Genomic DNA, 24,481 nt, shown 5'->3' on the forward strand with positions numbered 1-24,481 from the left:
GAAGATATGAAAAAAATGTAATTTGAAATTGTATCTTGCGAACTAACAATATTTTTTTAACGACTTTAACAGGCATTCGAAGTGCTATCACGGATGCTGTTACTGAATGCAGACTCAGAAACCATTGCGTCCAGGATTAGAATCCTAATAAAAATGTAAATGAACAAGTACCGTTGTTGTGTCTGTTGACGCCGTGTTGCCGGTGTCCGCGGTCGTTAGTCGCAACCACGAGGCCCCGCATGACGGCCCGATGGGAACACTCCGACCACGGAATCTCCCATCAGTCACCGGCCTATCGGGGCTATGGGAGTTCGAACGGCAATCCAACACTTGGGACACACCGGGCCCGCCGAATCACTGGGCCGTAACACAACCACTCACTACTAATCGTCACCGCTCCCTGTTCTACCTCGTCGATAATGTCGCACCGTTTCCTCGGATCGCGGCAAAACTTTCAATGTTTTGGAAACAATAGCCGACGTCGCGTAAATGAGCGAATCGAATTCAAGAGGGAAAGCGGACAAATTGCTAACAATAAACATGCAATAGCAACACTGCACTAGTAATTTTCAGATTTATCGTAAAACCGTATTACAAATCCGAAATTGACATTACGCAAACTATTCGGTATATTTGACAGCGGATCCGGCGTTTCGATCGCGACGCGAAAGACCGTCCCCTCTGAACGCCTTCGAAGTACTGACCGGAGGCAGCTGTGCGAGACTGACAAAAAAGAGAAAGAACTAGTATGACGTATCCGACCTGTAAGCACACAACTCAATTGAACGATTACAACGGAAATGCACCGTTTGTGATTAGTGAATAAAGCGCAATATTGTGGTGAGCTCTATTGTATTAGCACACAGCTGAGTCAGTTTCCTCGAACGTTGTGTGTGGAAATTCGAGACAGGTCGAACAGCACAGTCATTGGGTGCGAGAGGGATAAGAGAGACGAGCGAGTGAAGCCGATGATAACCGAACGGGAGCCGACCGCCAAGGCCGGCTCGCGTACTCGCGTCACGATTTGCGAAGACTAGACATGCCCTTATGTACAAACTACATAAGGCTTGGCATATGGATAAGTTTATTGGCCTAAGTTCAAATTTCGGGAAGGTAAGGAATAAAAAAATATACGAACTTGGTATATTATGTCATTAGAAAAGTAACTTATACCACAGTGGAGAAGACTTGATGTTGCGTAGCTTCTTGGCTGATAACAATATTGACAATATCGAAAACAATACCAGGTAAATATAAAAATAATATAAACAATAATTATTTACAGTGATATAGGAATCACATTGACGTCATCATTTTGTTCAGCTGATTCTACACACATGTTCAGTATTTAACATGTAAATACATTCAAACAATGGTACAATACGTATAACTCGTGAATAAATACGTTCATAAAAACGATTGTCTGAAATTTCATATTGAACTTGTAATATTTTTCCAGGTTGACTCATACTTGACCTTTAAAAAAATGAACGAAGACTTCATATCCATTTAACGGTATAGCAATCAAGAACTGGTTAGCATTTAATTTAATAGCATTAAAAACTATGAAATACGAATAATTAGAAAGTCAATACCGAATATGTCGATCATAATGACCTTTTCCTTGCGCAATAACATTTCAACTTAATTTATTAAAAACCCCATAAGAACTGCATTTAAATCACCTACCTCCGAGTAAGACATTATTCCTTATACGCCGTGGGTAGGAATCGATCTCATTTAGGCCTTATACAAAACACCAAAAAAGAGATCGTTAGCGAATGTTCTGCTAATTGTACGGTAGCTAAAGCTTTCGGAATAACAAACATCTGAATGACCATTGCGTACGTGCACTTTTTAAATGCATTGTTATTTTTTCCACGGAAGCCAGCGAGAGTGAGAGCTAAGTTAGCATTCTGTTAGGAGCGTCGAATAAAGATACAGATAATAGTGATACATTCGGAGAAGTGAATTATCATAATGCAGATATTAGTATGTTGACCGCTACTGAATCTGGTAAATCCTAAAGAAACATAAAGCTTTCTTTAGTTCATTAGCATCACAATCTGAATAAATTTTGCACTGTTTTGTCTGTGTCCAATTTCATATACTACACATCTCGTATCCGATTAAAATTTCTTAAATCTCGTACCTAATTCGGGTAAATATTCTGCTTGTCTTTCACAAAATTTATGGTAGAACAATGCAAGACAAAAGCAATGTGGTATATTGTAACATAACTTAATAAATTACTGTCCAATTTAGAATTTAACTTAGTAGTCAACAATTGGTTAAGGCTGAACATTTACAAATAGACGTAAGAGAGACTACAGACCTCAGTTAAACGCAAGTCCATATACAAAAGAAACGCAGAATTTGAAATTTCTCTCAGCATCCGCTTGGCCTATGAAGCGTAACGGTGACAATATGCGAATTATACATTTATACATTGAATTATACACAACGTGCACTACTTGGAAGTCTTCGTGTCAAACTATTATTGATTGCAATGAATGTTAATGAGCAATTAGTTATACGGCTCGAAACGTATTCCATTTCCGATTTACTTTGTCGATGATAATCAGACTGATATAATTATTATGACAATCATTATGTGGAAAGTTAACATGGACATTAAAAAAATTGTCGACATAACTTAATTGTGCACGTTTTAGTGAACTTACTGCGTTAGCGAATTTTGCAAAGAAACTCTAAGAAACACCTGACGTCTTTATCCATGCTAACAATGTTAGCTATTGTAGTAATGCAAAATATTCCCTATTGTTGCATTTCGGCTGGCTTGCATTAGGCTGGCATTTCGCAATTATTTTAGAAAAATAAATTTTTGGCAAGTGAAATTTAATCGTTCATTATTTTATCCTAATCGTCGAGCCGATTTCAAGAAATGGATTACATAATTATAATAGTTCTTGAACCCGATATAATGATAAGCAATCAAGCAAAAATAAATTATAGTTATTCACAACATATTGGTTGATATTGAAATGAGAAAAAGTTTAAGATTACAATGACCAAGCAGAATCTCATCACACACGTAATTCTTGTTCATTCAAAAGATTTCATACAAGTAAATGTAACGTAGACGAGAGAAACCTAAGTATGACTGTCTAATTGTAAAGATAGATTTATAGATTTTAAAAGGAACTCACTTTCTCTACTTTGGATTGAATGCTTCATAACAATCATATAAAATAAACATCAGACGTAGATTTTTATGTACTACGACCGGTTAAAAAATATTATGTTACGTAGTAAACTATATCTGTAGATCTCACTCATATATTAAATACATGAGAAGCCGTTGTAAAAGCTCTCCAACCAGTCACGTCTAGACATAAGGATAATAATTCTGTAGAGGAAAAGGGAAAAGCGAGATCGTCAAATTGCATTACTACGTTAACCAGATGTTGTCTGGGTAGGTACGACATGCTACACACCTTCCGGTCCTGACCAGTATAATCTTAATTTTAAATCTGAAGCATGTTCTACACACCTTTCAAGTAATATCTGGATTTCTCCTAATAAATCGACGACCACAACAACAAATTTCTGTTTTTCAGAAAATGATGTACAAAGCTGAAACTTAAAATGACAACTTTACATAAAGTTACATAAACATTCCCGAGGACGTAATTAAAGGATATTTACCAAATAATTTTAACTAAACGTGATTATGTGATATATTGTATAAATTATATGATTTATTAAGCTAGCCACAATGATGGTTGGAAAGACCACATTTGATTCTGATTCTCCAGCGACACTCGTTCTTCCGCATCTCCAAGAAGTGGACTATGTAGTAAGACTAATGCTACAATTCGTGGAATATTGGCTGTTTTTTGTTGTTCAAATTATTTCTGTACTAATTCAATTTTAATTCAATTTACCTTTGCATCGGAACGAATAGGTTCGTAAAATGTATGGCTTCAATATCACTTCTGTTTCATGCTGTGTATTTATTTATTTCTTTCCTGGAACCTCTGCTCCCCCTTGATTACTTTGAGCCGGTTTATATGACTGTTTGTATTATACGTGTAACTAGAACCAACTGTATTTTAGAAACTGTTGCCCATCAATATCAACGCTTATTTAGTAAAATAGTTATGGGAAGTTGTTGATAGTTTGAAATTGTTTGTATTCTGAGGTAATGGAATTCTGTCGTGTGTCTAGAAGCTATGAAAAATGTTGTCATAAATAAGGAATGAAAACATACTATCCATTGAAAGCAGACGTTCCTATGAACGTCTGCTTTAAAATGGATAGACTATGAAAGCTCTTGATAAAGCATATTCATTTGAAATGATTCTCTATAACCTCCTTCCGTGTAGCCTAGATTTTGATATTTCTCCATGTTAAATCTGAATATTCATTCAGTCTGATTTTTATTTAAATTTCTAGCATTCACAAAAATAAAAGCTTTCTGTTTTTTAGATTAATTGCTGATCTGTATAATTTGTTTAGTATCTTTTATATCTTTCTTTTATATCTTTTATATCTTAATCATTGAAAACTATGGAGCGTACAATACTTATAAATACATCTATAAAAGTAAGAAACGTTTTGCTTATAATTAAATGAATCTATATCAAATGGATTTCTAATTTATTTACAAGTGCGTCTGTTCTTGTTTTCAATTTCTTATAGTGCTGAGTCAGAATGGACAATAAATTGTGGGCGAATGGGTGAATGTCCACCTTGGTATTGCACCTTATCTCTGGACTATTCTAGGGCTTGACGTAGATTGTCGATATCTTATTGCACCTGCATGGCGAAACCTAATGAAATTCAAGTCAAACGTTCACAATTTAGATTCCTCTTGTTCACTGAATAGGTTTCTGACTCGAATAACCAATACGTATGTTATTCGACATATGATATTAGGTGATCAGTGTTACATTTCGGTGTGTTTTTAACTATAAACTCGTTTTAGCGAAGTTGAACAAGCTAGGTCCTTAAAGCAATACGTGTGATATAATATCATTGAGCCATATCGGTTTCAAAGTAGGTGTCAGTTGTTTATATCATATTCATAATACAACTATCATATTGTATATTGTGGTTTACAGACTAACAAAGACGATTATGATTAATAGCATTTTTTTTAATATTAAGGTTTATTTTCACCAAGGACAACCAGGAGAAAGAACATGTAGAAGAATTGGAGAGGAACACGTATCATATTTATGTCGTGAGGGTTCAAATTTTTAATTCACTTTGTTTTAGAATTAAAAAGTAAAGCCCAACAAAGCCAAACGTGATATGCTAAGATTATGACATGTTGAACCAATTAAAAAACAGGATGCTTAAACTTTTAATCTTGTCGCAAACTTTCTTTTTATGTATCGGTCGTCTCGTCCAGTTTGTTAACATAATATAAAATGTCATCGAATGCCGTCGGACCGGTTGGGATGAAAAGTATTTTTTAATCGCCGATGGAATTGCCTTCGGTGTTGTTTTGAAAGCTGCGAAATATTTTTAGATCCGACGCAAACGGTTCGCCTAAATAGGCACCGGTAATTGCCTATGGCCATATGCCGGTTCGAGCTGCACACTAATGTGAATTTAATGTCAATTGGACGCATGTATGGTCAAAACATTCTAGTTACCTGCTAATTAGGAATTGTTTTTTTAATGCAATATATCATGTCATATCTTATTCACAGATTGCATGAGACAATTCTTATTGTCTTAAAGATAAGCACATAAAACTTGATGATTTACACACAAATCTCAAATTACAATACGTTACTTCATCAAATCTGTTTCACCTTCCAATAACGAAAGGAACGTTGTAAGTCTACATTAGCACAATTTTGTGTATCGTCAGATCGTCACATTCGCCACTTAGGAAACGTCGGAGTGGCCTCGAACCATTTGAAATTCAATCTAACAACGATACAGCGAAACGTCACATTCAATAAAAGTTAATCGATAGAATAAAGAGTATCGAAAATAGAATTCAAGGACCTATCAAGCACTATAATACTATCAGTACAGTTTGAAACAAATTCCCTTTAGAATAACTATTTGGATTTTAAACTTTTCGCTTTTGAAGTGTATTTTTAGAGGAAGATTTAGACTTATGTTTCAGCCAGTTGCTTACTTTAGGCTGACTTACTTCAGTAAAAGTTTAATTATATGCCTTAGTATTATAATTATCGATAAAGGCTGCGGAATTTATTTTCAGAACAAGGTATATTTTTACACGCTTTTTATTAGCTTCACCTGTATGTTTGTTTGTATGTTTGTAACCGACTTCTTTGGGCGCGATTTTGACCCACTTTAAACGGCCAGATTTCGTTCAAACTTTGTAGATTTATTGAGGACCGATGAAAATACACGATTTTAATAATTTTGTACCATTGTCCTTATCAATATCCTCAGGATTAACGATTTTCGAGGCGAGAGAAAGCGCCTTATGGAGCGTTCAGGCAAAGTTACTAGATTGATTTTTAGCTTTGGAAAATAATAATATTATTTCCCTATAACTCAAATGTACTGAAACATATCTATAATGCCATCTTGTAGAATGATTTTTAGGATTCCGTACTCAAAGGATAAAACGAAACCCTCCGCTGTCTGTTCTTGAGTCACAGGGCTTTATCTCTTAAACCGTAATAGATAGACACTTGATTTTTTTACAAACGATGCATGATGGTGGTCGCTATAACAACAAATACTAAAAATAATAAAATAAATATAGTTTAAAAAACTAAAAAACACGCTTTTATGTTAAAATCAACTAAAAAGCAAAAAATAATCTTCAATCTAGGAATCAATTAAGGAACAGTAAATAGTATAATTGTGGAAAAAGTGTGGGGCGCTTTTCGAACCTGACAAATGGAGCACCCCACACTTTTTCCACAATGATACTATTTACTGTTCCTTAATTGATTCCTAGATTGAAGATTATTTTTTGCTTTTTAGTTGATTTTAACATAAAAACGTGTTTTTTAGTTTTTTAAACTATATTTATTTACCCATTAGATTTACAGTAATTTAACTTTAGTTTCTTATTCATTAGCTGATTACATAGGCTTTCAACCACTCCATCCCCTATGTACATTGTAATATGTAATACTACACATATTACATTGAGTGCATCGATCATCAGGTCGTGTTTCGGATCCAATTGTTATTCAATCAAACATTACGTGCGATGGGAGCGAACAAACACCATTACCGGTAACTACACGAAATGAATAGGGGACTGAGTTGAATTGCAGATGACCTAGCCATTCACGTGACACACAATCGTCTATCGGACAAATGATGCCATTTGCTGACACAAGTTAATTGAAATATTGTACAAGAATTATGCCTATAAGTATAAGCAGGCATGGACAAAACAGTTCAGCCTTTGCTTGGTAGCTTTTGGAGAGTTTTAGTGTTATCAATAACAAAATGGAGTACCTATTTATGACTATGGTCGAAATCGACAACTAGATGGACACTAGTAATAATATAATTTATATATTGCGAGAGTCATAATGTCCATGAATATAACATTGAGTCATTATAATCGAAAGAGAAAGGTTAATTGCTTGTGAACGTGTGAAATGTCACGATTGTTTAAAATTTCTCGACTGTTTGTAGGCAAACTTTTAAACCCAAAATGAATTAATCAATGAATGAAAAAATGAGTGATTTAAAATATTGTAAAGATAGGCATCACAGCCGTCAGCTAAAAGGAGAGTTACTTCAGTGGAACTCCTACTTCAGTAGAATGAAACGCGTAAGCATACCTGCAGTATTGTATAATTCAGAATAGTTACATATTACTATTGAATTAATTATGTGGAAAGCCACAAACATTATCGTACTAAGACATACATTTATAAATGTTAATGATAATTTAAATGAACTGTAAACGAGTAAGAGGGAAGAACCGTATAATGTCTTTTTAATAGGTTTCGCGGTTATCTATTTTATATGGAGCTATTAAAAGAAACAGTAACTAATTTTAGTAACCTAGATTTAATGAGAAAGCCAAAGAGTATATAAAGTTTGTAAGTTTTTTGATAGAACCCTGTGTGGTTCGATTGCGGTATCATTGCCAACACACCATCCTTATCGTCGTTGTGTTCATGTTCAAAGGGTGTGGTAATACAAATATTTAGTCTTATCTATCTCACTATAGAAGATATCTTTATAAAATTGCATTTCAATTCAGTCTTCACGGGTCATAGGGTGTTATTTAAGTTAATACATCAATGTTTGGCTTCAGGTAGAATATAGATTGTATTTAAAGTTAACTACAGACGTCTAGGGTGTGCAACTAATCCCTAACATCAAATGGTCTGAAGTTCCTAATGCTGTTTTCGTAATTATAAGTAAAATAATATAATATTTCTGTATTGAATTTTGATATACTTACCTACAGTCCGCATTGAACTTACGTAGATAACAAATATCAAAAGAATGATTACAAACAGTTGAAACCCACGTACATTTACATATTTTACATTTGTGCAACAATCTGTGTGTGCGAACCGTTCATGTGTAACTTCCTGAATTCCAACAACCACGCATGCGAAGCAACGGCTCGAGGTTAAATACAGATAAAACTAAGAATATTATCTGTATTTAAATTCAATATAATATTACTTATTTATGATTACGAAAGGTAACGCGTACTAAAATGCACTGCTTTCAATATATACATATTAGATATTCAATTAAGTAGATATTATTATTCAACAGCTTGAGCTCCTCCTATTTTTTAATGATATTCCGCCAGCCTTCCATATTTTTCATTTCTTATTTCAAAATTTCAGGCACTATCTATAATTTGACCTGAAGATTAGAAAGTATGTTCCTAGCAAGCAAGTTATGTACAAATCGTTTAGCGCAAAGCCAATTTATTAATAGGGCATCTGTAGAAATGAAATCTAAAATAAAGTTTAAAGCGGTAAAACAAATTAAATACCAATTATATATAGAAACTTCTTCAGTACTTTCTATGTTCCTAGAAATAAAAGTGGGAACAACCACGACAAAATATATTGTGAGTGTGGATATTACACGTTTCGCACGACGTCATTATTTGTAATGCAAAACTGCAAACATCCTATAGTAACGACGCACCGACTCCCCGTGAGACTTTTGCAATAACATTTCAAAACAAACCGTCGTGTTTGCATTTTAAATTAATCAACACATCGTTGGGGTCATCGAAATATTATACTTTTTATGTTTTAAAGTTATGTATAGTGGTCATGGTCATCTTGAATGAATTTGTCCCACGGGCACAGGTCACATATCGGAGTTCATTTTATAGGCCATGGAATTATATCACATAACTACAAAAAATCTGAGATTTTCGATTATTCCAAATCCGAAGCTACAGCGTAAGAGGACGAATTTTAATCAACTAGGCAATTATCCCTTTTTATATCTGCATCATTTTTGTCTGTAGATGTAGGAAGTGAACTAATGATTCGTGTAGTCTCTTTAGTTCAGTAGCATTGAAAAGCTTTTTGCCACCGGTGCAAGGCGAAGTTCCTGTGAACATTACAAAGTATAATATTTTACCGCCAGCGCAGCCGGGACGGAATTAAACTGTCCTAGGAAACGTTGCTTTGATGCGTACCATTGTTTATTAATGATGAACAGAACCGAGTCCCTTTTGAGTGCGTTCTGCAGCCAGACGCTAGGGATGGCGATACTTTCCGAAAAAGATCGAGTCTTGAATCGATTCGAACCGTAGTGTAATAAATCGATTCACAAAAAAATCTAGGCCCAGAGATTCGCATCTTCAAAAATGGATCTTTGATCTTTTTAGCAACGAAGGGAGAAGAAAGCGAAAAAAAGGTCATCAGTTATAGACATTGTTGTAGACATTTTATGCTGACGGATACGTATCCGTCAGTAACACATTCAGCCAACTTCGGAAAGATCAACTTTTTTTTTCTAGGATGAAAGATCGATTCACTGAATCGATCCATTACTGGAGATTGATTAAAATAATTAAATTTTTGGCCCAAATTATCGATTCTTCGATTAATCGATCTTAAATCGCCAACACACCCAGGTGCCACAGTTGAGGACATAAAACATTTGTATGCCTCTTTACTTGGTACTCCTACTTATTACTTATGTCTGTTGCCTGTATTTATTTCCTCACTACGCTATTTACAAATAGTTTGTAGACTTTGTAGTAATACAGCTGCGAACAACTAGCTTGTAATTTTAAGATCATCGACGGACGATGACAACATGCTTTTTTATTACAAGTAATTACACGGTTTGAAAGATGTTACAGAACGCCACTTGTCGGTTGTGGATGTTACTTAATGTTCGTGATACATTGCCGTGTAGAGTAATCGTGTAGAGGAATCGATGTAAAGTAATAGAGAAACTAATGTTAGTATCGGTCTAGTGTGATCTATCCGAGTGTCGAATGACATGATGCATTTATTTAGACCAATAATAATTATTTCATCATTCGCCACAATTGTAATTTGGTGCAGACGGGAAACATTAGACACCGTTTCATTATATTTCAAACTTATGAAAGTTGCGTAAGGTCTTTGTTTAATAAATAGGTTTGTGTCTCGACAAACTTATGTGCAAACTGAAACAACTTTACGAATTACTGTTAACTCGATACTTTTAGAACTTGTTCTTGTAGTTTAACTTTAATTAAATGAGGGGCTTAACATTGACAAACATGTGAGGTGCAATTCAAAACACGTATTTAACAATAGAATTCGGAGGGAGATCAAATTTCTTTTTGTTACTTGTTTTGGCAACTATCATGTTAGCCCGTAATATTAAGTTACATTATAAAACTCTACATATAAACTATGTAGTTGGAAATACCAGTCTATGTAGATATGCCTGGAGCATCCACATATAAATAGATGCATGAAATTATATCACATTCAGAAATGTCTTCTAATATGAACTTATTCAAAGGGGACTACGAAAAAACTGCAGGTGCATCATTATAGGTAACTGTTTATAAAGGATCGTTTATTATTTCATACACGTCTTGTCTTAAAATAAAGAAGTAGTTAATAATGAAGTAGTATTAAAAACGGTTAATGCTACTACCGTATGGCTTTTACCGTACAATACGAATTGCATCATGTTGCAATGTAGAAATTAAGATATGATGAATGAGGATTGAGACAACGTCTAAATTTCATTTGATGTATTAGAAGAATGATATATGTGTTGCAATTAATCAAATTTATTGTCAGATATCGAGATACCCATATACATCTGCAATTATCTCGTCAAATGTTACGCAAGCGGCAATCTTTGGTTGTGCAATTGCAAGGAAATCGTAATAAAATTATGTACAAGTGCCGAATGGAAGTAGCGCGCCTTTTGTTGGCTTAGAAGTTGGAACACCGTGTTATGTTATGTTTCTTTACGTAACTTCTATGAGAATAGTGTTGCATTTGCAAGATTTCATATAGAGCACTTACATTTTGTTACCTTTGTGTGTATATTATAAAGAAAATGTTAATGTGAATGTTTCCCTCAAGGTTATTAAAAATGGCGGTATTATTTCTATCACTATGTAGATACTTTGAATTGTGAAAAAGCGTATTTAGTAAGCTTGACTTAAACAAAATTCAAATTGTACTCAAACATTCGATTTAATTTTGGGAGACATACTTACAGAGGTGTTCAAAGTTAGTTCTCAAGAGTAGCAAGGCATCTGTGGCCAACCTCAGGTAGAATAATTTCAACAAAACTTATTTGTGATACATAAAGACAAGAATAGATAACTCACCGCCTTGTAATTGAAGAAAGCCATTAAATGGCTTAAACAGCTGACAAATGTGTCAGCTATTTATTGGCTGTCATGGTGTAATTTACGCGGAACAATGCCGAAATGTGGAGTTAAGTGGTGCAAAAACACGAAAGCGCAGAAAAAGTGCGGACAAATATCGTTTCATTCGTAAATATACGTTTTTTAAATATTTTTCAAACACGAAAATAGATGACAGTGACAATTTCAATTGTCAAAACTGGTTATATTTTCTTGTTAGGAGTGAGTAATCTTTACTAATCTATGGTGGTACATTACAAGTCCTTGGGCGGCAGCCGCCACTTACGATCAGGTGGATTACATACTCGTTAATTCTTTCCTTCTTCTATATTTTGACAAAGTAAGAAACCCAACTAAGTAGGTAATAAGTCTAACTACTTTTTAGGTACTTTGTAACTTTCGGTTAAAAGATCATTAATCTTTGTTTATTTAAATACTAAACAGTGAAGGAAATTACACCCGTACATCAATGTTAATCGAATTGTCCTTTTACAATGGCACGCAGTTGTAGTGCCTCCAACTCCAATACTACTCGTATTAACGAAGGTCGTCGTTTTTTGGCAGACGTTTGTTAAGCTTAATTTGTATTATAGTTTTTGTGTAGACTAAGTGGAAAACTATTTGTTTATTTAGAATACATCATTTTAGATTAAATCTTAAAGGTGGATTAACGCAAATTGAAAGAACATTGAGGAAATCATAGTAGACAATGTCGTTAAAAATATTAGTATTATATAACTTTATGATCGAAACGAAAACAATGGGATATCTTAATATGGGATAATCCTGTATCTTGGTCGTAACAAATGAAAATGCCTCCGAACGGGTACCAAGGTATCCTCTTCAAATGAGATTAGGTAAAGACATTCATGCATGTTATAACAAATGGGACTAATGGCTTAATGTGACCTCCGAATGACAAAGACGGTTATAATTATAATCAGTACCATGTTTGTGATGTTACACAGGCAGGTGATCCACGTTGTCCTTAATTGGATCGAGCAGAAATATCCCAATTTTGCTGTTAATCTTGCATGTCCCATGCATATACGTTTTCATAGTGAAATTACATAGATTTAGTACGAAAACTTAAATCGTAGTAACCGTATCGATTGGTGATTCTAGGCAGCAATCGACCGATGTTGAAGTCAACGTCACCTCCTTAGATGAACAATAAAAATATGAAGTGAAGATTTTTATAAATAGAGAATAATCATCAACACCTTGTTAATCAACAACAAACCGATTTTTGTTGGGTGTTGCTTCACTTCGATCGTTTACAATTCACAAACTTAAGAATGTTTACGCTATATCTGATAAAATAACCGTAAATCGGTTTGAGCAAAAATAACCAGAGTGTGGTGTAATGTCCACCGAACGATCATCAACAAATTCGTCACACAGAAGCAACCTGCCCCTCTTAATATAAGGTGTAGCAACAAGACCCTAACTGATGAGCAATTAGTTTACGCGGTTATAAATAGATCTTGCACAATATAATAAAACTGAACTGGAACAGTTTATATCAGAACAGATATTTCGCCTTTTAAGTAAAGCATTGAAAATCTTATTTATTGGATGTCTAAAAGTTAATACAAATGGTAAAACAATGAATTTTATAATGGTGGCTAAGAAATTTGTGTATCTATATTAAAAAAGACATCAAACGTTGTAAACATATCTACAAACGGGTGATACGAACGATATTTTTCACGCGTATAACTTGGAATAGATACAATCTAAACTGAACAATTTAGCAGGTTGTATAACCTAAATAAACACAATACATATCTTTCCCGATCTAACATACCTCGTGTTCAATCATGTCTAACTCAGACAGGTAGACATTTAGAAAGAATCGGTGCTCTAATTCGCGGTAATGGCTGCCGTGAAACAATATAAATCATCATTGAGCATTGTAGTTGGGCAACGAGCGATGTAAATAATGCGTGAAATTCCGACAGTGATTGCATACCTGTTTCAATGTGTTGCATACCGCTCCATATATGTCGGTACGCGAACGACATCGCTTACGACGGCAAGTTAAGCTGTTCATGCACGATCGCTTGAGGTATGCAGCATTCGCACGATTTCGCTGACCGACTCATAATGTAGAGTGCGAACAGATATGACATCCAGAACTATCATTATAGCTGTATTTGCCGCAATGCAGTAATGCGTTTGCAAATTAAGCTTAATGCCATAGCTCTCAAAATTGTTAAGCTACATCAGCTAAATAATAATTGCCGGCCACATCGCTCGGAGGATAGATTGCACTTGGGGAAGAATAGTCCTCGTGTGACTTCTACGTTTAAGCAAAAGAGCACAGGTCGCCCCAACTAGATGGATAAATGACCTGAAGAAGACGAGATAGATGGATTCAAAAGACACTGGAACGATTAGAGACAAAAAGAAGAGGCCTATGTTTTTAGTGGATCTCAAAGGCTGGATAGATTATATCGTAAATAGGATGTATGTATGGAATAATGCTGTTGAAAAGTAATACCATAGGGCCAAGAAATATATGTAGCACCGTATAATTTTCAATTATGTTCTATAGGGGGTCTCTGTAGATTGACAACCATCTGCAAGCTAAGTTCATTACATATTCATAATATTATGCCAAAAAAATCATGGCTAGCGTTGTCCACGCCCACACGTCGTATTTATTTAGGAGCGGCATGGTTTCTGTCACATACTTTGATTAATGCTTAGAACAAACACTATGGACGCATAAAAATGACCAAATTTATATGGGAGCTCATTTCTTTACTATCAAATAGTAAGTGTACCTACTGAACATTGTGCTACACGTTAAGCTTGTGTACTACTTGCATCACACTGATCTGTATCGAGGAAACTGTATAGCTCGTGTGTAACAAAGATCATTTTCGACTACTTCGATAAGAGGTACAGTTCCGTCATGTGATACGGGTATGTTGCCTGCAAGTTAAGATTACGGTATATCTCGAAAATGCTGCAATCTCGATTTTGATATAATCATTAAGTGTTGTTTTTGTAACGACAAACATAGATTTCTGTTTTCCATTGATGTTGTCTGGGATGAAAAGTTTCATGTTCATAGGCCAGATGAGATTCAGCAATATTTTTTACAGAATATTACTTTACCTTTTTATTCGGCTTGTCTACAACAATAGATATTTTTCAAACAAGGATGTTCGCCACAATGGTGGCTCCGTCAAGTGGAAAGTGTCAATGTCTGACTCTTACATCGAATAAATATAAAACCATGTTACACCAACGTGCTAAATTAATCATATTATCAGGCACGTAATTAATTACTTCTTGTTACCAAATGTTACCAAACATTAAATTAATAATGCTTAATTCTGTACAAAATTAAAAAAAATATATAAACCCCAAAACAATGAAGTACATATACATGATTTTATATTCACTGATACGCGCACAATTTCTTATCAAGATTTTAAAGATCATTAAATTCATCGAGCCAGGTCAACTAACTTTAAGAAAAAACTGTAATAGCTTCGCAGTACAGCTGTTAAATTACATCGCCATGTGGTCATAAAGATGTGTCCAAAGCAATGCAAATAGCGAACGAACGAACGTCATTGGCCATCATAAATTTTAATTCACATGTCACCTTGTGATATGAAGCGACATGGAAACGATTTCATTATTGTTTAAAATTACTTTTCCCATTGTTTTATTTTTGAATTGAGTGATAAAACAGATACACAGATTAACGAAATATTTCGTCTACATGATGGTAGCCTATCTATTGTATCCTACTAGAATATTTACGATAGGAAGCCGATCCTACTTGAAGTTTATGAATATTAATATGAAATGGACCGTCTACTTTTGGCCATATAAAAAAAAACGGGACGCCTGTAATTCGCTATAATTTGAACGGCGGTTTAATCTTGTTGTCATTTTCTAACAAGGTAAATCGTCCGGCAAGGGCGCGGCCAGCTACGAGCCGTGAAGGTCTACGGAGGCAACGAACAGCAAAAAATACAGTTTAATCCAATCTTGTGTGCCCTTCTTGGGTAAACAATCACTCAACTGAGACTTATGATTTTAAGTGTTTTAAGAATATTTTAATTTGAAGTTAACATTATATATTTACATGTATTATATTATGTATTACAAGTATGCTATAAACAGTTTTTTTGATACAGTAAAATAAAACAATATTTACTGATACGAGAAAACTTAGTCCACATCAATACAATTTTATTCATTTAAGTATATTTCTTTGTGGATGCCAAAAGTATGGATTAATATGGATGGACACTTAGTGTATTTTAGATGGATTACCCGTTAATAAGAAACTTGGCTGACTAGGAGCATTAAGTCAGACACAAAGAAGAGAGATGTATGGCAGCAAAACTAGATTTCTTAAAACCAATGATACGGAATTGTAATAGATGGTACCAGGGAGTAATAACTCACAAAGTTATAGATCGCGGGAGACTGGAAGCTGTATCTCATTTCAACTCCGTTTAATATTGAAGCATCGCACGGTTCGCTGGCTATTCCAATTTACATTTTTTTAGTTTTGCCTTTTCTTTCTCGAAATCGATTGTGGAATTAATTAAATTAGTTGTTTTATTATCACTTACTATTGTTGTTAGGAGAATTGCTTTTACTCGCAGTAACAGTGCATAGTAGTAGGTAACAAATAGGTGCTCACCTCCAATTCAGAAGGTATCAATTGTATTTATCAATCAGGTAGCAAGTTCTATACAAAGCTTTATAAAATCTATATTAATATATCGTATCCTAATTTGTAATATTTACTCACAATACTAGAAATATAACAATAAAAATAAAACGAGAGTGTAGCAAAAAAAAAAATGATTAACGTTAACAAAATAAATAATTCAAGTTTAAAAGTAGGTTAGTAGGATTGATACAAATAAACATAAACCGAAGCAATTCAGATAGTAGCGCAAAATGGCCCCGATACAAGTAAACAACTTTTGTAAAAGAAATAAAACCGGTAAAACACGAACAAATAGAAATGTTTCCGGTAAAATATCGATAAAGTATTTTAATCACCGGCGCCCACCCTCTATCCGCTTCACAAATCGACTCCGTTGAAAAGTTTCACTTTCTTTCGGTCCACCGTTAGGGCTACTACAAACGAACGACATTGATGGTCGATGTCGTCTCAAAAAATCAAAGTTTGAAATATATAACTATAAAAAAATCATAATTATGCTAAAACCTTCCTTCTAAATTTGCTTTCAAATAGCCAAAATCCTATCCAAATTGGATTAGTAGACTCTACATAAAACTTTTTTTCTAGGTTGCTAAGATAAAACAATGTCATTACCCTGAAATAAACTAGGTTAAACGATTTTGGCTATTAAGATGTAGGCAATCCCCTATTGCTTATATTCATCTTTCATATGCTATGTACATTGTACAAATAATCATAGTCATTTTGTTATTGTTTATTAATATTCCCACTAATGTTAGCCGTATTTATTTACCTGAATGGAGCTTATAAGCATATAATTGATTATTTATTTGGTTATCTTCATGTACAACAACTTCTGTAAATTCTAAATGAGATTTCTATTCAACTCAACTCTCTCAACTACCTCTTTGTATTCTCTGTCTTCTACTAAACACTAAAATTTAAAAAAGAAATTAAACTCATTAAGCCACCCACTGGAAAGGGCAGAACTACGTGTCAAGTAACCTATAACAGTTTAATATAGATAATAAAACCGTTTTCTACTTCCATCAAATAAAAAATACGGATGATTTGTAGAAAGAGGAGGAGGAGAGAAAGTCGTCCGTTTGTATCCAGCCTAACAAGGGATGGGCGTGACGAGCTCGGGGCGGCGTTCGACTCTACCGAGACTATTACATACTTTCCCTGTTTTATGGGAATCTCATGGGGAGTCTGTTATGACACCGCGAAAGCTATTGTGAAAACTTTATTGTTTCGCTAACAAGGTTATGTCTTGTCAATATTTTCTTATACACACGTATATTACATGCGTATAGAAGATAAATTTCAAAGAGCTATAAATATAATTTAATATATTTTAATAAAATATTTATTTTCTTTAAAAATGAAGTAGTATGTATAAAAAATGTAAGATAAACATAAACATATTATCTTCGCTTTCACGTTATTTGAAAAAGAAATCAATTAAAATGAATTCACATAATATGTAAAACAATTTTCTAATACTGAGGTTAATTTGTAAAGTGCGAGTTAAATTAATTTTACACGCACATGAAATAAGGATTAATTATTACCGTAGTGATATACACACAGTCACACAGAAATTGCGGACGCGGGTGCGGTAACGGGCATAGCGAACCTCGCGATTTGTGTTCGCATTGACCATCAGTACCCTTACCATGAATTTTTACGTTTTGACAAATATGACTGTTTTGCTATTTGTTTACGTATTTGACCATACAATTTTCAATCAGCGCCCCTAGTGGATTATATCAGAATTATAGTGTCAGTAACGTAACATTAAATGTCTAATTTGACAAAATGGCGCTTTATGTTTTGTGTCTTTTTTTTGCGAACATGTGAGGTAGACAAAAAATACTTGAGCACTTACTTATTGGACGTTTACTCAGTCTACTGAAGTAAACGAAACAGAATAATGCATTGAGTAAACGTAACGTAAAATTGTGGGATGTTTTGAAAACTCATGGTAAGCGTACAAAGTGTTTTTGGATACTACTTCTACGTAAACCACAGACCTATAATATAGATCTGTGACGTAAACACTCACATATAGCTCCATGCGTTTCATATTGCCGTGAGCTTGCCCTCGATTGAAACCGCACCCGCGTGTTACAAATATGTAAACACTTCCATACAATGCCATAGAATATAGTGTATAGCCGTAGAGTAGTTAAATGTATCATATGTTACTTTGCGGAAATCCATGCTATGTTAAAGTTATGCATATGCACATATCCTATGAGGGAGGAAGGTTGTTGCATGCATAGCTTAAAATGTATACCAGCATATTGGCAGCGGATTATTACGAAGTAGTGTCATTCATGTTGAGACCGCGCCCGCGTCTTCATTGTGAGCAAGCACTTACACACGCTTGAAACTTTCCATGTCACAGAATCCAATTGGAACGCTTCAATTCAAATAGTTCACAAGCGAGAATCACAAAGTGAAAACTGCTGTATTGTATATCGTAAATCAACATAAAGGGGTACCGACATTAAAAAATGACACGCAAGATCCCACACATACATTAAGATTCCAAAAGCGCTATCTTAAATTTTGCATTGTGTGGGAGTCGATGCTTCATTCTGTCTGTGCTTTCAAGAGTTTCAAGTATACAAATAAACACCCTGTCATAATACAAACGGTTAAGCTAGTAAAAGTCTGTAAAGTTATAGAAAATAGTTAAGTGTCTTTTGTTCAAACCGGAGAGATCGAGACATGCAAAATTCAAGTACTCCAACAGTTTCAGCAGAACGCACACAGTAGGTACGAGTATGTGTATACGACACAAAACGTTTTAGCGTATTATTTTTCTGCCCATCATAACTTTGTTAACTTTTCACCTAAATGTATTAGATTTGATATGTAAATGCACATTATTATTCCTATGATATACACTTAATATACACTTTGTATTGCTTGTACGAAATTGACGCTTCCTAGTCCTTTGTTTCATCAACTTCAAGCCCAAAAAGCAAGCATAGAAGCTTTCTAAGGCTATGGTTTCTAATAAAACAAACAGTCATATGACAAAAATGGGATAATACAAAAAATAAACTCCACAAGCCATTATCACAAGTTTACTTTTGGATTTTGTGCTACTGGTCGCTAAATGAAAACCTCTAACCTCTCCTAACCTAACCTCTCGCATAGTATATATCGGCGCTCCCCTGGGAGTGCCGGGGATTCCCGAGCTCTCATCCATCTTTCACACTTATGCAACTTACTTAAAACTTGATTAAATGGAATTAAAAATAATACCACCGTTCACCAGAATTACGTTTTAATAATGCTCCATTACAATCCCTCCTTTTTATTACAATCATCATATCCTCTCAAAAAGGAAGTAGCGTTTTTAACCAAAATATGAATCAAGAGTGCTTTTATTAATTTAAAATACAGTAAGTTCAAATCCCATATGAAAGTAATTATTACAATAAAAATAATTAGCAATATATAAAACATTAAAACGTCATCAACTAATTTGTTTACATTTTTGCATAAATTAAGTTATAGGTTTGATCATTTATAAATACTGTGAAAAATATGAACATTGGCGCCATAATATGATTAACAATCTTTTATGAACGTTTTTAAAGAAGAGTAACGTATAAAAATCAGTAAGCAATTGAATAAGATATAATATTAGCAAAATAAGTTTTTAACATAAAGAGGCTTTTGTAAGTTACTGATATATTAATTTAACTTATAAAAATGGATGCATTATTGATCAGCACCATCTATCAACGATAAACGTGCAAAATCAAAACAGTATTATTTATATATTATTTAATATTTATTACAGAATTATTGCTAATGAATTATGTTCTAAATAAGTTATATAAAATTAGCAATACGTTTTAAATGAATTCTAGAATTATAAAACATTCAGAAACAATCCAAATTACATATAATAACATGTTTATTGAGTCTCATATAAATTGCATCCGTAAATTGCAACAAGGATATTTTATAGATGGCAAAGAAATTATAATTATTAAGTTTTAAATTATAAAACGTTTAACATTGTTTTAAATATAAATAATTATATTAAAATTTACTTTAATATAAATAATTATATTAAGTTACCATAATAATATTTGGAACCAAAAGACATAGATTGATAAACTTTTGCAAGTTACTTACAATTTACAAAACTTGCCACTAGATGGCGCTATTATACCCATGCGCCCATACGGCCAAACTGACTCAAGCGCGCTCTCGGCGCTTATTACAAATGAAATAAAAATAATACATTTCTTTTGTGAACTTAAAAAAAGAGAATCAATAACAATAAAACATTTTACATGTAAAACAAAAATATAACATTTCTTTGAACATAAAAAAAATAAAAACATTTTAAACTAAAAATAACAATAAAACATTTCTTTGAACATAAATATTTGTAAAATTAAATTAGAGATAAGATAAACAGTGTTGCAATATGGTACCAGTAACCCCAGGATCCAAATCAAACCAACCATAACAACCATCACCCATATTGGGATCAAGCTGACAATAACCGGCATCACCCATCCCGGGATCTAGCCAAACGTAACAGGCATCACCCATCCTGGGCTCTAGCCAACCATAACAGGCATCACCCATCCTGGGATTTAGCCAACCAAGACCGGGAAAAGGATACACAAGGTGGCCAGCCTCGTGTTTAAGGATAGGATATTTGGATAGGGTAAAGGGGATATTAGTAAGGAACAACAAACAACATCATTATTTTATTTATCAACACAATCGTTGGTGCGGTTCAGTACTCACGGTATTACTCAAAACTACATGCAAATCTCATTGATCATCATTGGCCCATACGGCCGACCCTTCCGAAATATTTTCAAAAGGATCAAATTGAGCATGTAGAGCAGGTCTGAACAAATCATGTCCAGAAATCTTTTCAAAACTATGATGGTCATTAATATGTTTAATTTTGTAACGATCATTCGTTAGAACTTGTAATACAAAGTCAACTACTAATAGTATCAAACTTTAAATTTTCCTTTATCAAAACGCATTTTGTCTTGAAGAGACCGCTCGTCCATCCTTTGTTTTTTTTTTTTTTTTTTTTTTGGACGATATGAACATTAAGAATCTAGATCGTACATAGGAGAACACTGCTTACCAAATTAAATTTCCATAGGACTTTTACCTTTACTTGAAATGGTGTAGAGTAGCGTTATTTTTACACCAAAATAATTATAATAATAAATTCGGCAGATAATATTTCATGTTAGCTGTAATAAATCAGATTGGCGGATTAAAAATAGACACAAAGTTTCGGAGGCATTTGATTGCTGTCTGCGTAGTGCGATCATTACAATAAATCATATGGACATATTTAATAAAACCCAAACAAACACAAAGGCCTATTCTGCTTGGTTATGTTTACCATTAACTCATTCAATAATATCACTTATGAACAGTATGAAAATTAATAGCATTTTTTTTTTTCTATTGGATGCAATGAAATGAGACAAGCCCCAGAATAACTCTTTACACAAATAAGGAAACCAGTATATTGTTGGCATAATTTCACTATTTTCTTTTTTTTTTTAACTAAAATGTTGTAGCATTGTGATAATGGTCAATTAAGTGCCATCTAAAATTTTGTTATCAATCTGCACTTTTCATTCTAATAATTTAACAGTATATTGAAATAAAATAAGTATTAATGCTATCACCTATCCCCCTTTGGTATTGCCCTTTATTTCTACAATTTTACTTAGTTCAAAATCACGCTTTTGCTCAATTATAAGGCAATAGTGGTCATGTGTAACTGCATTGATATTAATTTTAATGAATAACATGATTAAGCATTGACAGCATTAAGGTTATTACATAACAAAATTAAGTAGTTATTAATAGGGTTGTGGTTGAAATAGCCAGGACTTACAAACCCATTACCTTTACAATTCAATAATAAAAACAAAATTTTGTAAATAGGCCCACCATCACTATATTCTCGGAGTTAATTCTCGTTTGTGACTAGATGCTTTTAATAACTTAAAGCCTGTGACTACTTTAAAATTCCTGACATGTGGGAAGTAACAAAAATGCTTGATAACTTTTACAACTGCAAGTGTCTCTAATTGATACGAATGTTACTTACTTGCTGCTGATGCTTACTTACGCAGACAGTGGTCCGGATGCTAAAGTAGGCAATTACAAATTGATTTTTATTTTGCCTCTGGATAAGAACTGCACTATAACCAATTGCACGGGCAATCTGTATGTAACTCTGTGGGTAAATTTGGGTCAAATATTGTTAATAAAGGTGAGGATGTTAATCGATCAATAATTTGTTGTCTAGCAACTTCATGACCTTTCGTCCTTTCCTAAGCAACATTAAGATTTAGTTAACTCACATAACGGGGCCAATATAGTAAAGATTAGAACAAATTTCTAGAAATAACCAGCTAAGCAGTTAAACTGTTAAAATTAACTTCCTTAGGATTCCTTGAAATTTTAGAATTAGCCAAAGCTTGGATTATTTTTATTTTTGCTAAGTTTGATTTCACTATTCTCCAAAATGTTACCTAAACATTAAATAGCAGTTTTATGAAAGGAGCATTTGGCAATATTTAATGAACATCCAGCTTGAGTAAGCCTTTTTAGGACTAATTGTAAATAATGTAAGTCCTCCTCCAGTTTCTGAAAAACTAAAATATCATCAACACAAACAAGAACAATGAGTTCCCTATAATTACCAAAATCTGTATTAATATTGCATTGTTAATCTGAAGGTGCATAGTAGAGATCAAATAGCATTCATAAATATTCAAATTGATGATCGCTGTCACAAACACTAACTTTTCAATTGAGTTAGGAGCTATAGGCATACCGTGGAACCCAGCAGCCATATCTAAACATGTTTTCTTGACATGAGTAATACAACTACTAAAAGGAAAAGAACTGTCACAAATGATACCATTATTTTTTTTAAACCTTGTATAATCTCTTTAACCTTATCATGTTCCATTGGTGTTAGTCTGTATGTCCTTGTACAATAATATCGCAGTTTTTGTTTTTAATTTAATTGTTAATTGACCGGTAGTAACATCTGAAATGCCAGCTGTTAAATTGCTTTAAATTCATGTAACATTTTACACAATCTGTCAAGATAGATAGGATTAGAAATATCAGAATTACTCATTAATTACACAACATATCAGATTAATTATTCATTCATTAATCATTAAGTAACAGATCACATTTACACAAAATCTTTATTAATAATTACTGTGAGCCCTGATACTTAAAATATCAAACTGCAAACTCTGTTTCTCTCATTCACAACATACCATTGTAAATAGATATTTTCTCTTTCCACTAATGATGGAAAACTATATTACTTTTACTGGAAATTAACCAACTACAGAAAGAATATATTTTTTTTTTCTGAGTGACTTTTATGCTTATCATAATTTTATTATTAGTGCCAATAGATAAATGAGTAGCTGTGTCCTTATTTTTGGTATCAGTTTCAAAACAGGTTTTTGCATACAATCACAAGAGCTATGCCCAGGTTTGTTACAATTAAAACAAGTTAAATGAATTTTATTAAAATGATCAGTGCTTGGGACACGAGGCTTCTTATTATTATCAAATCAATCGCTAGTTAACGTAATTTTAGATGCCTCTCAATAACAATCGAAAGATCGAAAGAAAAATCTTTTTTAATCGTAACAAATTTAGGTAATAGTTTGTTGAAGTTCCAAACACAAAAATTCCCGATAAATACCTGTTAAAATAGCGTCGACCGCTTCGGGATTCGAAGCTGGCCTGAGCCTCACATGTTTGAATAGAGCCCAAGCTATTGTAGCATATTCAGCATAACTGGCCACCTTGTTTGAATTTGAAGTCAATCCCGCCATCTTTGAACATCGTTCGCCAAACGAAACTTCCCGCCAAAAGTCGTCTGGATTAACTCATACTTGATTTGCCCCAAA

At 33.7% G+C, this 24,481-nt stretch overlaps 1 protein-coding gene across 4 annotated transcripts in view; it reads right to left on the bottom strand.

Moving 5' to 3' along the window:
- Positions 1-24,481, bottom strand: part of jvl (javelin-like) — a 155,131-nt gene that overhangs the window by 97,294 nt on the left and 33,356 nt on the right. The window contains exon 1 of one of the 4 annotated variants that reach the window (XM_073082641.1): positions 172-870. The exons of 2 other annotated variants lie outside the window; for them this stretch is intronic. The gene's annotated coding sequence lies outside the window, so the exon portion shown is untranslated. Of the gene's footprint in view, positions 1-171; positions 871-24,481 lie in introns of those variants that run through there. One more of the 4 variants, XM_073082640.1, reaches the window with a different exon arrangement.

Source organism: Epargyreus clarus, unplaced genomic scaffold (genome assembly GCF_041222505.1).
Source record: "Epargyreus clarus isolate Ecla_fem2 unplaced genomic scaffold, WU_Ecla_fem_2.2 ptg000018l, whole genome shotgun sequence".
Taxonomy (NCBI): domain Eukaryota; kingdom Metazoa; phylum Arthropoda; class Insecta; order Lepidoptera; family Hesperiidae; genus Epargyreus; species Epargyreus clarus.